The 12,536-nt window shown below is 47.6% G+C and overlaps 1 long non-coding RNA gene across 2 annotated transcripts; it reads left to right on the top strand.

Annotated features, from left to right (window-relative positions):
• The first annotated feature begins 1,142 nt into the window (after positions 1-1,142).
• LOC142924808 (uncharacterized) lies at positions 1,143-9,615 on the top strand. Of its 2 annotated transcripts, none has more exons than XR_012941877.1 (4): positions 1,143-1,346; positions 7,572-7,812; positions 8,415-8,550; positions 8,945-9,615. It is a non-coding gene; the product is annotated as an uncharacterized LOC142924808 (long non-coding RNA). The 2 variants fall into 2 exon arrangements; XR_012941876.1 differs by lacking the exon at positions 1,143-1,346 and adding an exon at positions 5,920-6,503.
• The last annotated feature ends 2,921 nt before the right edge of the window (positions 9,616-12,536 follow it).

Here is a 12,536-nt window from a genome sequence, read left to right on the forward strand (position 1 = left end):
ACGTCGTGATTTTTGTTGTTTTATTTTTTACCTACGTGACTTTACCCAATAGAACCAAAGAGTATGGATCCTTGCAGTCACGAAAGCTTCAAATCCACATTTCACCACTCTGGTTAATGTGGGTTGGTGAAGACGTATAGTATGTATAGTACAACCAATTTTGATGGACTGCCCTTTGCTGCCCACCATGTAGCCCGACACTACACTTTTAGACCTGTTATGCACTATCCTGGCTCAAACCCTGCTGAGCGTCCGATTAAAACACTGACGAGATCTCAATATTTAAAAGTGGCCCAAAGCCCCGTCATAGCACGAACATTACACTTTACCTATCTCAACAAATGTGGACATCATGAATCTTTGGTCTAATCTCAGATCTTGTGAGTTAGAACTCGGGGGCTCCTCATGCACAGCCAGCCAAGGATAACTCCCCGCTATAGTGACGTCACAGGAAAAGGACGTGACGTCACCTAAATATGGGCGTGGTCAAAAGCGGCCCCATCCCCCGCTCTTCCCGACCTTGCTTCCCCCCTTGCCGAGGTTACCCACATGAACAATAATAATAAATCATAGATGTACATTATGAAAGAATCAATTATTTTTCACAAAACTGCTCCTGTACGACCTTTTGCCAATCCCCTGCTGGAGAGCCTCTTGACGATGCACGAATCGTGTTGGTTATTTGCACATACTTCACCATGCCGGTGAGTATGGGTTGGTAAAGGAAAAGGAGGAGCATTAACGTACAAACAAAAACCTATTTTACTAGAATGCCTTCTGCTTCCCATCATGTAGCCTGTAACACCTGGTATGCGCTATCCAGACTCCAACCTCCTTAACGTTAGATGGAGACATCTGGCACATCCCCAGCAGTTTTGTCTACAGGCTCAACATATAACACAAACACACCTCCCTAACACTAACGTTAAACTTTACCTATCTCGACGAAGGTAGACATCGTGAATCTTTGATTTTTTTCGAATTCAGAGTCAGAAGTCAGGAGCTCCTCGCGTGCACAGCCAGCCCACGATAAAGTCCGACCCAGAATGATGTCACCGTGACGTCAGTTAAATATGGGCGTGGCCTGAATGTGGGTGTGGCCAACAGCGGCGGCTTCCCCGCCCCCCGCTGCCCCTCCCCGCAGGTTTCTCTCAACCCTCAGTGCGCATGCGCGGGCGGCATGTCTCGGACATCGCCTTCAGCGGCCTTTGGCGACGCGGTGGTTGTGGCGGGAAAATTAATAAAAAAAAACTTCTCCGAATAACCGCGACCTTTAACTACCCTCACGGATAATCCACACGGATCTCTGGACGGCAAGGCGAAGACGATCAATGGAATAATCTCCGGTGAGAGACGGAGAGAGATGGGCAGGCGTGAGGGCGAGCCAGGTTCAACTTTGTTGAACGCTGAGCGCAGAGTGAATGGGGTTTATACTCTTTGGTTCTATTGGGTAAAGTCACGTAGGTGAAAAAAATAACAATTTTCACCTACGTGACTTTACCCAATAGAACCAAAGAGTATGGATCCTAGCAGCCACGAAAGCTTTAAATCTAGAATTGAATGGGGTTTGCTTCACTTAGCACGCGACTTGGACACTTCGGTGTGCAAAGTGTTGTCTGGTTGTGCCGTGTAAAGGAGGAGGACATTCAGTAAATGTCGTTGGTTTGTTAATGGGAGTGTGTGGCGCGGTAATGGACTGGGTACGACTTACAACACAAGTTCTGCTCACATTGCACGCTAAGGGTTAGCACGGCGATTACTACGTGTGCATTTATTAGTTATTGTTTATGTTAAAAGTAGTATTGATTGTTAAGACAATAATGTTTAGTATTTGTAGGTGAATCATTTCAATATTGTACAGTATAGCATTGTCCTGCTGTGTGGCTCTCACGTGGCGAGCATCAGTGCAGCAATATTCAGTACGTGGTTGTAATGTACTTCTATAGCCCCCTGCCACCAGTGCAACAGTATTCAGTACGTGGTTGTAATGCACTTCTATAGCCCCCTGCCACAAGTGCAGCAATATTCAGTACATGGTTGTAATGCACTTCTATAGCCCCCTGCCACCGGTGCAGCAATATTCAGTACATGGTTGTAATGTACTTCTATAGCCCCCTGCCACCAGTGCAGCAATATTCAGTACATGGTTGTAATGCGCTTCTATAGCCCCCTGCCACAAGTGCAGCAATATTCAGTACGTGGTTGTAATGTACTTCTATAGCCCCCTGCCACCAGTGCAGCAATATTCAGTACGTGGTTGTAATGAACTTCTATAGCCCCCTGCCACCTGTGCAGCAATATTCAGTACGTGGTTGTAATGCACTTCTATAGCCCCCTGCCACCAGTGCAGCAATATTCAGTACGTGGTTGTAATGTACTTCTATAGCCCCCTGCCATCAGTGCAGAAATATTCAGTATGTGGTTGTAATGCACTTCTATAGCCCCCTGCCACCAGTGCAGCAATATTCAGTACATTGTTGTAATCCACTTCTATAGCCCCTTGCCACCAGTGCAGCCATATTCAGTACGTGGTTGTAATGCACTTCTATAGCCCCCTGCCACCAGTGCAGCAATATTCAGTACGTGGTTGTAATGTACTTCTATAGCCCCCTGCCATCAGTGCAGAAATATTCAGTATGTGGTTGTAATGCACTTTTATAGCCCCCTGCCACCAGTGCAGCAATATTCAGTACATGGTTGTAATGTACTTCTATAGCCCCCTGCCACCAGTGCAGCAATATTCAGTACGTGGTTGTAATGCACTTCTATAGCCCCCTGCCATCAGTGCAGCAATATTCAGTGCATGGTTGTAATGCACTTCTATAGCCCCCTGCCATCAGTACAGCAATATTCAGTACATGGTTGTAATGTACTTCTATAGCCCCCTGCCACCAGTGCAGCAATATTCAATACGTGGTTGTAATGCACTTCTATAGCCCCCTGCCATCAGTGCAGCAATATTCAGTACATGGTTGTAATGTACTTCTATAGCCCCCTGCCACCAGTGCAGCAGTATTCAGTACGTGGTTGTAATGCACTTCTATAGCCCCCTGCCATCAGTGCAGCAATATTCAGTACGTGGTTGTAATGTACTTCTATAGCCCCCTGCCACAAGTGCAGCAATATTCAGTACATGGTTGTAATGCACTTCTATAGCCCCCTGCCACCGGTGCAGCAATATTCAGTACGTGGTTGTAATGCACTTCTATAGCCCCCTGCCATCAGTGCAGCAATATTCAGTACGTGGTTGTAATGTACTTCTATAGCCCCCTGCCACAAGTGCAGCAATATTCAGTACATGGTTGTAATGCACTTCTATAGCCCCCTGCCACCGGTGCAGCAATATTCAGCACATGGTTGTAATGTACTTCTATAGCCCCCTGCCACCAGTGCAGCAATATTCAGTAACATGGTTGTAATGCACTTCTATAGCCCCCTGCCACAAGTGCAGCAATATTCAGTACGTGGTTGTAATGTACTTCTATAGCCCCCTGCCACCAGTGCAGCAATATTCAGTACGTGGTTGTAATGAACTTCTATAGCCCCCTGCCACCGGTGCAGCAATATTCAGTACGTGGTTGTAATGCACTTCTATAGCCCCCTGCCACCAGTGCAGCAATATTCAGTACGTGGTTGTAATGTACTTCTATAGCCCCCTGCCATCAGTGCAGAAATATTCAGTATGTGGTTGTAATGCACTTCTATAGCCCCCTGCCACCAGTGCAGCAATATTCAGTACATTGTTGTAATCCACTTCTATAGCCCCCTGCCACCAGTGCAGCCATATTCAGTACGTGGTTGTAATGCACTTTTATAGCCCCCTGCCACCAGTGCAGCAATATTCAGTACATGGTTGTAATGTACTTCTGTAGCCCCCTGCCACCAGTGCAGCAATATTCAGTACGTGGTTGTAATGCACTTCTATAGCCCCCTGCCATCAGTGCAGCAATATTCAGTGCATGGTTGTAATGCACTTCTATAGCCCCCTGCCACAAGTGCAGCAATATTCAGTGCATGGTTGTAATGCACTTCTATAGCCCCCTGCCACAAGTGCAGCAATATTCAGTACGTGGTTGTAATGTACTTCTATAGCCCCCTGCCACCAGTGCAGCAATATTCAGTACGTGGTTGTAATGAACTTCTATAGCCCCCTGCCACCGGTGCAGCAATATTCAGTACGTGGTTGTAATGCACTTCTATAGCCCCCTGCCACCAGTGCAGCAATATTCAGTACGTGGTTGTAATGTACTTCTATAGCCCCCTGCCATCAGTGCAGAAATATTCAGTATGTGGTTGTAATGCACTTCTATAGCCCCCTGCCACCAGTGCAGCAATATTCAGTACATTGTTGTAATCCACTTCTATAGCCCCCTGCCACCAGTGCAGCCATATTCAGTACGTGGTTGTAATGCACTTTTATAGCCCCCTGCCACCAGTGCAGCAATATTCAGTACATGGTTGTAATGTACTTCTGTAGCCCCCTGCCACCAGTGCAGCAATATTCAGTACGTGGTTGTAATGCACTTCTATAGCCCCCTGTCATCAGTGCAGCAATATTCAGTGCATGGTTGTAATGCACTTCTATAGCCCCCTGCCACAAGTGCAGCAATATTCAGTACGTGGTTGTAATGTACTTCTATAGCCCCCTGCCACCAGTGCAGCAATATTCAGTACGTGGTTGTAATGAACTTCTATAGCCCCCTGCCACCGGTGCAGCAATATTCAGTACGTGGTTGTAATGCACTTCTATAGCCCCCTGCCACCAGTGCAGCAATATTCAGTACGTGGTTGTAATGTACTTCTATAGCCCCCTGCCACCAGTGCAGCAATATTCAGTACATTGTTGTAATCCACTTCTATAGCCCCCTGCCACCAGTGCAGCCATATTCAGTACGTGGTTGTAATGCACTTTTATAGCCCCCTGCCACCAGTGCAGCAATATTCAGTACATGGTTGTAATGTACTTCTGTAGCCCCCTGCCACCAGTGCAGCAATATTCAGTACGTGGTTGTAATGCACTTCTATAGCCCCCTGCCATCAATGCAGCAATATTCAGTGCATGGTTGTAATGCACTTCTATAGCCCCCTGCCACCAGTGCAGCAATATTCAGTACGTGGTTGTAATGCACTTCTATAGCTCCCTGCCACCAGTTCAGCAATATTCAGTACGTGGTTGTAATGTACTTCTATAGCCCCCTGCCACCAGTGCAGCAATATTCAGTACGTGGTTGTAATGTACTTCTATAGCCCCCTGCCACCAGTGCAGCAATATTCAGTACCTGGTTGTAATGCACTTCTATAGCCCCCTGCCACCAGTTCAACAGTATTCAGTACGTGGTTGTAATGCACTTCTATAGCACCCTGACATTGTGCAGCAATGTTCAGTACATTGTTGTAATGCACTTCTATAGCCCCCTGCCATCACCAAATTCACACTGACCAGCGTGGTGAAGTACGGTAAATAACCCCTCCCCCTGGGAGCTGCATAGCATGGGACAGCTGTCAGCCAGCAATGGATTGAAAAAGGAGCTGTACTCTGCACACGTTGTTATTCAGGGTAGGGTAAGGAACTTGGATGTTCGGTATGCATAATGTGCTCGGAAAGTATTGTATTCTGTATGTGTGTTGAATCTCTTTCGCACCGTACCAAGCCCACCGTGCTCTTCGGAGGTGCGATAATATATAAATATAAGTAGTCATACTACTGTAATACCACTATTAATATGTAGCATTCATTTTATTAGTAGTACTGTAATTTGTTGAGATGCAGGTGTACATGCCAAACGTTAACCAATGTTAAATGTTAAGCCTTCTCTTTTGAATACAGTGTGTTTTAAACATGGAGTTGTCTCCAGCTAATTCTTAAATGTATATCATTCATAATGTAGTAGTAGGCAGGTAGAGCATTTATGACACTTCAATTGTACATAGAGCTTGCAGGTGTGATGAAGGAAAGCATGGGAAAGGCTGGAATTTTTGTTGAAAAAAGGACAACAGCCACAGTAGCTTAAGAGACCTAACGCTGAAGCTGCTAACGCGAAGTGGTCGACGCTGGCCCATGCGTTGTGACGTCGGACCCACTTTCCGCACACAGCAGCTCCTCATGGTGCCCCCCATACCAGGACCAGTGGTGACCTGGTAGCCACAGCGATTCCTCTCCCTGGCCCCATCCGGTTCGGGCATCCCAAATCGTACAAAATGAACTGCAACGGTGGTGAGACAAACAGCCCTTCGGGCGACAGCACGGTGACGGACACAAGCCCTCGCGGCAGCCAGGGCAGCTCGCTGCTCCGGACCGGAAGCGGGGGCTAGCACAGCCCTGTGGTGTGCGGAGAGCAGTGCTGCTCGTAGGCGAGCGGTGCGCTGGACGCCTACATCGAGGACTTTGAGCAGAGCGGAATCTGTGCGTCACCGCTACCCAGGATACGTGCAGAGCACAGCACCGCGCAGCATGGCGGAGCGGAGACGCGCGGAGGAGAGGAGGATGCACAGTGTGGATGAGGGTGGGTTGCGCCTCTCGCCACGCGAGGAATCGCTCCGTGGTGCTTGCACTCGAGTGGCTATCGAGTGTGCAGGCGGTGCAATGGTATCGAAGCTATAGTAATAGGTTTTTACCCTTTTATCTGGCACAAACACTGACACCTTTATACAAGGGATCATGTTTGCAATAACCACAACACAAGTAGTCAAAATGCAAACAAAAAAGACAACTGATAATATGCACTGTCCTTGAATTTGATTGGTCCACACCCGAGACGGCTTTTCTGAGATCCCAGTCTCCACTGGTGTTGGACCAGAAGACGCCAAAAGGCGTCTTCTTATTCTTAGCGTCTTCTTGTTTGCATTTTGACTACTTGCGTTGTGGTTATCGCAAACATGATCCCTTGTATAAAAGTGTCAGTTTTTGTGCCAGATAAAAGGGTAAAAACCTATTACTATATCTTGTTACTGGCAAAGGAGGTCTCATAAGGTATCGAAGCTAGTTGACTGGATGGGGGATAATTGGAGAGGAGAACCCCATTTTTTTTGCTTGTACTGGGTGCTTGTCAATTATGCTATGCTATCATGAATGTAATGTAATTCCCCTAGAAAAAAAACCCTTAATAAGGTCTAAAGATACATTTTCGTGAGAGTCCCACACTGGGATGCTTGGCAAATTCCATTAATGAGTTCATTTTATGTCAGAGAAAACTATCCACAGTAAGCACACGCATATGAGAGGATAGCATAGGTCTGAACAGATAGGTCGGTGCATGCATTTCTTTCTCCTGTCATCTTCCAGCAACTTCACTGATTATCGAGTTTGTAAAGTTTGTGAAATCTAAGTGATCCTCCAACCTTTGTGTCAAAATTTGCAGATCCTAGACTGGACACATCTGAAGTTTAAACAATAACAGCTCATGCACTGATTTATCCCATATTCTCACAAACTCCACAAACGGATAACATCATTAGTTACTGATGGTGCAAAGTAAGGCAACATTGCAGGATTGCCGTTCAGGGGTCAAGGAATCTAGGGGAGAGCAAATTCATTGTGTACCAGTAAAATGTCTGTGGGTCTTACATTGCAGGTGGCATGCTGCTTGTGGAGGACCTCATCTCGGGCACGTGCAGCCTCACTGCTGCGCTGCAGCGGTCGTGGCTCATAGCCCGACGGTCAGTCTAACCACGGACCAGCTCCTAGCGGCGCCAGTTGACGGTTCCTCCAAGTCCTTGCTCCGCTCGCCTGGCGCCCACCGAGACCTCACAGTGTCGCACAGAGGCAAGCGGTCATCTCTCGGGGTCACCGCGCACAGCTTCGGCGCATCATTGGTGAGGGGCAATAAGCCAACTAAACGGTTGAGCTCAACAGCGAGAAGCAACAAGGCCGTGATGCCATTAAATTTGTCGGCAAAGCCCGAAAATTATTTCTTTTCTAACCAGACGAATGTTTTGTTGTACTTATGGAGCAGTGAAGCAACTAGGCGTGAGCACTTGCCGAACGGCGGCTGTGCGACAAGTACCTATCTCAGGTGGTTGACAAGCCAAAAGGATAAGCTGGATGTGTCGGGGATCACGAGCATTCCTGAGCTCAGGTACCCGGCCTGGCTGCGTGACTGCGATGTGGACTCCCAGACCAGCAGCCACGAGACGGATACCAGCACAAAGAGAGCAGGTACCGCTCAGAGCCCGCAAAGCAGACCAAAGTACCCAGAGTGGCTCAAAGTTTTGGATATCTCCGGCCTTACGAATGTAGCCAACGAGGAGCCCGTGTCAGAGGACAATAGATCCCTAGGTGTGTGTATATATATAGTCTGTATATAGCAGATGACATTTCATATGTTTTCAGGTACATATTCAGTCTTTTCTCACAGAGACGGCTGAGCGGCCACCCATGTGGTTGTGACGTGCGATGCGTGATTCTTGATGCACAGCCTCATTGGAGGAGCTGCTGAGCAGGGCGCACATGGAGTTGGACTCCCCCGGCTTGGAGGCCCCCTCCCCGGGCAGCTTCAACACGGACGTCTTTCTAGGGGCTGATCGTCCCTGGGAAAACCCCTCCACGCCATTGTGAATTTATCTTTATATCCACACTCACGCACAGCATAGAGGCTGCACCGCCTCTAAGTATGATGTCAGATTTTGAATGTTATAAGCTAAGCAGGTAAGCCTGGTTATTACTTGGATGGGAGACTGTTTTGAAATAGCATATATTATAGATTTTGGCTGCTAGGTAACCAGGAGTTAGTAATACGGCAATGGAATCTTGAATCTATATCCGGAGTTTTGCATTTTACTCCCTCTGTTTTCACCGGGTTCTCCGTTTTCCTCTCACATACCACTCGCTTATGAAATTTGCAAAATATCACTGCCAAACCCTCCTGAGACTTGGTGAGATTTTTCTGGCTTCCACCTTGATAATAAGTCAACCAAGTAATTTTCTCTCAATCGTGTCTCTTCTCAGGGCCGTGTACCACCTGTCGCGTCTGAAAGAGCTGGTTGACACCATCAAGGAGAACAAGGATGGCTGACTACCCGTGATGTAGAAAGCCCGAAAGCATTTTATGGCGGTGGTCGAGGTTTCTACTCAGAAGGATACGTTCGCTTGGTCCTGCTAATTCATGGTTGTTAAACATCAATGGTACTTCAGGTGCTGTGGTGTGAATCGCAATTACTTGTGAACTTGTGGGGCCCATGGGGCACAGTAATTGCCCTGTTAATGGAAGTGCCACAACAAAGTATTGGAAAAATGTGATAAAGTTCGTTCAGGGTTGGAGTTATTGAATGGTTGCAGCAGTATTTTGCACAGCAAATCCATACAGACTCAAATGTCACTTGAAATAGAACGGATATGTGAACAATATTGTGAGCACAACTAAACTAATTTTGGTTTTAGCCATTTTGGAAGGAGACTACTTTATTGGGAACATACATGCTAGTATTTGTGTAGTTATAAACATTTGGGAAATCACTGTAAAAGTACATTTGCTTATTTAGATTGCACTATACCTGTATTGTAAAATTTCAGAACCTTTTATGTAATTTGTAATCAATAAACCAAAGTTGCATATTGTATGCAACCCATGACTTGGATTGTTTTTATCATGTCTTGTTTAGCATGGTTGGTTATGTACAGTGTGAAAGAAATTCAACATACATTAAATATTTTCTGATATTTGAATGTTTATATTGTACATGTATATTTATTTTACAATAAATCTGAGACAAAGGCTTATACACATGGAATTGAAAATATTCAGCTATGATTTGTATTTCTCAAGTATTTTAAGAAAAGTCAGCGAGTCTCGTGACATGTCTTCACATTTGGGAGTGATGATTGTGATGAATATACAGGCATTAACCTGCTTACATTCCTAGAGTATGTAAGGTGAATTTGGGCATTCTGGGTGATTGGGTTTTAGGCCAAACACAGGCAGATGGTGGGGGATAGATGTTTTCAAGCATCTATTAATTATTCATCGGCATGTACTATCTTACTATGATGTAAAGTTAAAAAACATGGTTCATGAAGGGAATGGAATAAAAACTCAACTGTGCACAAGTATGGAGGAATTAATACTTGGAATTCAATGCAAAGATCTGGCCATATGGCGTTTATTGGGCACCAGGGTTGCCAAACAACACGTGAAAGATGTGTATCAGGCACAGCCTCTGCATTATGAAAAAAATATCACTTCCTGAAGAAGTGCATTTTGCTTCTCCTGTCTTAGGTCACCATCAAAATAAATTAGAGCAAATGTGACTCGACTGACACAGGCAGCATTTATACTTGTGAAGTGTTCTCCTTCCGACGTGTGGTGTGTGTCGCACACACTGTCGGAGACGAGGTAGTTGCAGGAGACATCGTCTCTTTATTATCTTGTTCACACCAACTCCGGCCTCACTCTCTCGACCACGTTGCCATAGAGCCCGGCCTAGACACGACCCTGTCCGTGTTGCACCGACGGCGTCGACCGAGAAGGCCAACTACTGTCTGGCCACGCAATGATTGGGCGAATGCGGTGGCAACGACAGCGACGTCGAGACGAGTCCACTCCCAGAACCGGCAGCCCGGAGCTGTCGCTCTCCGCTGCTTATATTATATTCTATATTCTACTCGGTGCGGCTTGGCTCTGCCCTATCCACGCCTCCCTTCTCGAACCGACCAGAGGGTTCCAGAGGCTTCCCTATGAGGTCTTCCATGACCCTTGCCCCAATTCCTCTGCCCGGCCGGCACACCCGTATATATGCTCAACGGCGTGTGCGCAAACTTTCCACTGCAGTTGCCGCTGCTGGACAGCAGTCAGCGCTGTGTCACTACACTTGTATGAACACAAGAATTACATAATCACATCTACACTTATATGTAATGGGCTGAGATAGGCGCACACAACTTCTTGGGAGGCAACACTATTTATTAACACCAACACATTACACTTAACATAAATTTCGATTTAAAGCTTTCGTGACTGCGGGCTAACACCAATCCCGAATATCCGCCCCCACAGCCCTTTAAATAACCTCCCATACAGCCCCCCAATCGGCTATGCGTGTATGAGTGACGTCCCTGCCCTCTAACCCCCGACCCCCCCGTCCCGCGCGTGCGATTGGTGTGTCGCTCTAAAACCGACTCCAAATCCCCGCCCCGCAGCCCTTTAAACAATCTCCATTGCCCGGCATCGGCGGCAACGCGTGTGCGAAGGACGTCATTGCCCTCTGACCCCTGACCCCCCGTTTAGTTCGTGTGAGTGGTGCGCGGGGTTGTGTGAGCGGAGACGTCGCGTTTGAGTGGCTGAGAAGCGACGGATTGATTCCAGGCAGCCACGTGCCAGCCCCGAGCAATGCCCCACAAACAGGACCCGCGGACCCGAGGGGCTGCGGCGCGAGGAGAGGAGCCGGAGAGCGGCAGCCCTCTCACCGCGAGCGAGGAGTCGAGTAGCGGCTGCTCTCACTCGAGCGAGGAGTCCGGAGCCCGCAGCCCTCTCGAGATCAGCCCTCCCCCAGGGGGGGAGCCGGGGGCCCGCATCCCCCACAACTGACAACCTGTGTACCAACTGGCCGAGCGAGAGTTTGTGTGTATTTGAGCGCAATCGTGCCAGTGTTTAGCTGTACCAGGGAGTTTGATGCAGCAGATTGTTTCGGTGTAGCAGGGTGTCCGGATTGTGCCGGCACACTATCCTTCTATCTGTAATGTCATAGGGTGAGCTCCATTAAAAGTTTACTCGGACCCCAACCTGTCAAAGCGCCTAATCTCGGAACGTGGTTCTCAACCTCGTACCTCACCCATGCTACGTACCTTTGAGACGTCCTGCTTTTACAAATGTTGATGAACTGGAGGGCAAAGGTCTGGAGGACCCCACATGGAGTCTGGTTTCTCGCACCCGAGCCTCCTGTGACATTTCTGGAGGCTTCTCTGGAATCTTTGTCCCATTTATTGAGTGCAGATTTGGCTTACTTCTAGCTTCATCCCAAGACGTCATCCAGTTTGGAAATACCCGAAGGTTGTGGGAGTCGCCCCGTGCTTCAGTTTCTTTCCAACCCTCGTAATGGCCGGATGCTCACCAGCCGGAAGTCTTTTGCTGCTTACACCACGACCGAGGTGTTGAGAGCAACCATCTCGTGGCTGGTCGGCAATGGAGATGGTATTGTCGATTTGGGGAGCGTGAGTCTGTGGCGTTCGTGGTGCTGCTGTCACGGAGGCGACACGAGTTTAGGAAATTCAGTTTTGTGGGTTTCCTGTAGCGAGCACTGAAAGATCCTCTCTTCCTCTTTCTCCACCCTTGTCTCTGCTGTCTCCATGTCCCCGTTCAACTCTTTCTACACCGCTTTCCTTGAATGTGCAGCTGCCTTTACGGCCTCCCCTCTCCCCTTCTCTCCACCTCCAACCCATCTCCGTCGTAATCTCCTCCCCTTTGTTCAGGCTCTTCCCTTTCTTTCTCAGTCTATGGATGGGGTTATTGTTTATCGGGCTCTTATACAAAAAATGGAGCTTATTTTAGCCTTTGAATAGGATTTTCTGTTTTCCTTCGGTAGCGTGCTGCGCACATAGGGAAGAT

This window comes from Petromyzon marinus, chromosome 17, assembly GCF_048934315.1.
Source record: "Petromyzon marinus isolate PM22_M1 ecotype Great Lakes invasive population chromosome 17, UKy_Petmar_22M1.pri1.0, whole genome shotgun sequence".
NCBI lineage: Eukaryota > Metazoa > Chordata > Hyperoartia > Petromyzontiformes > Petromyzontidae > Petromyzon > Petromyzon marinus.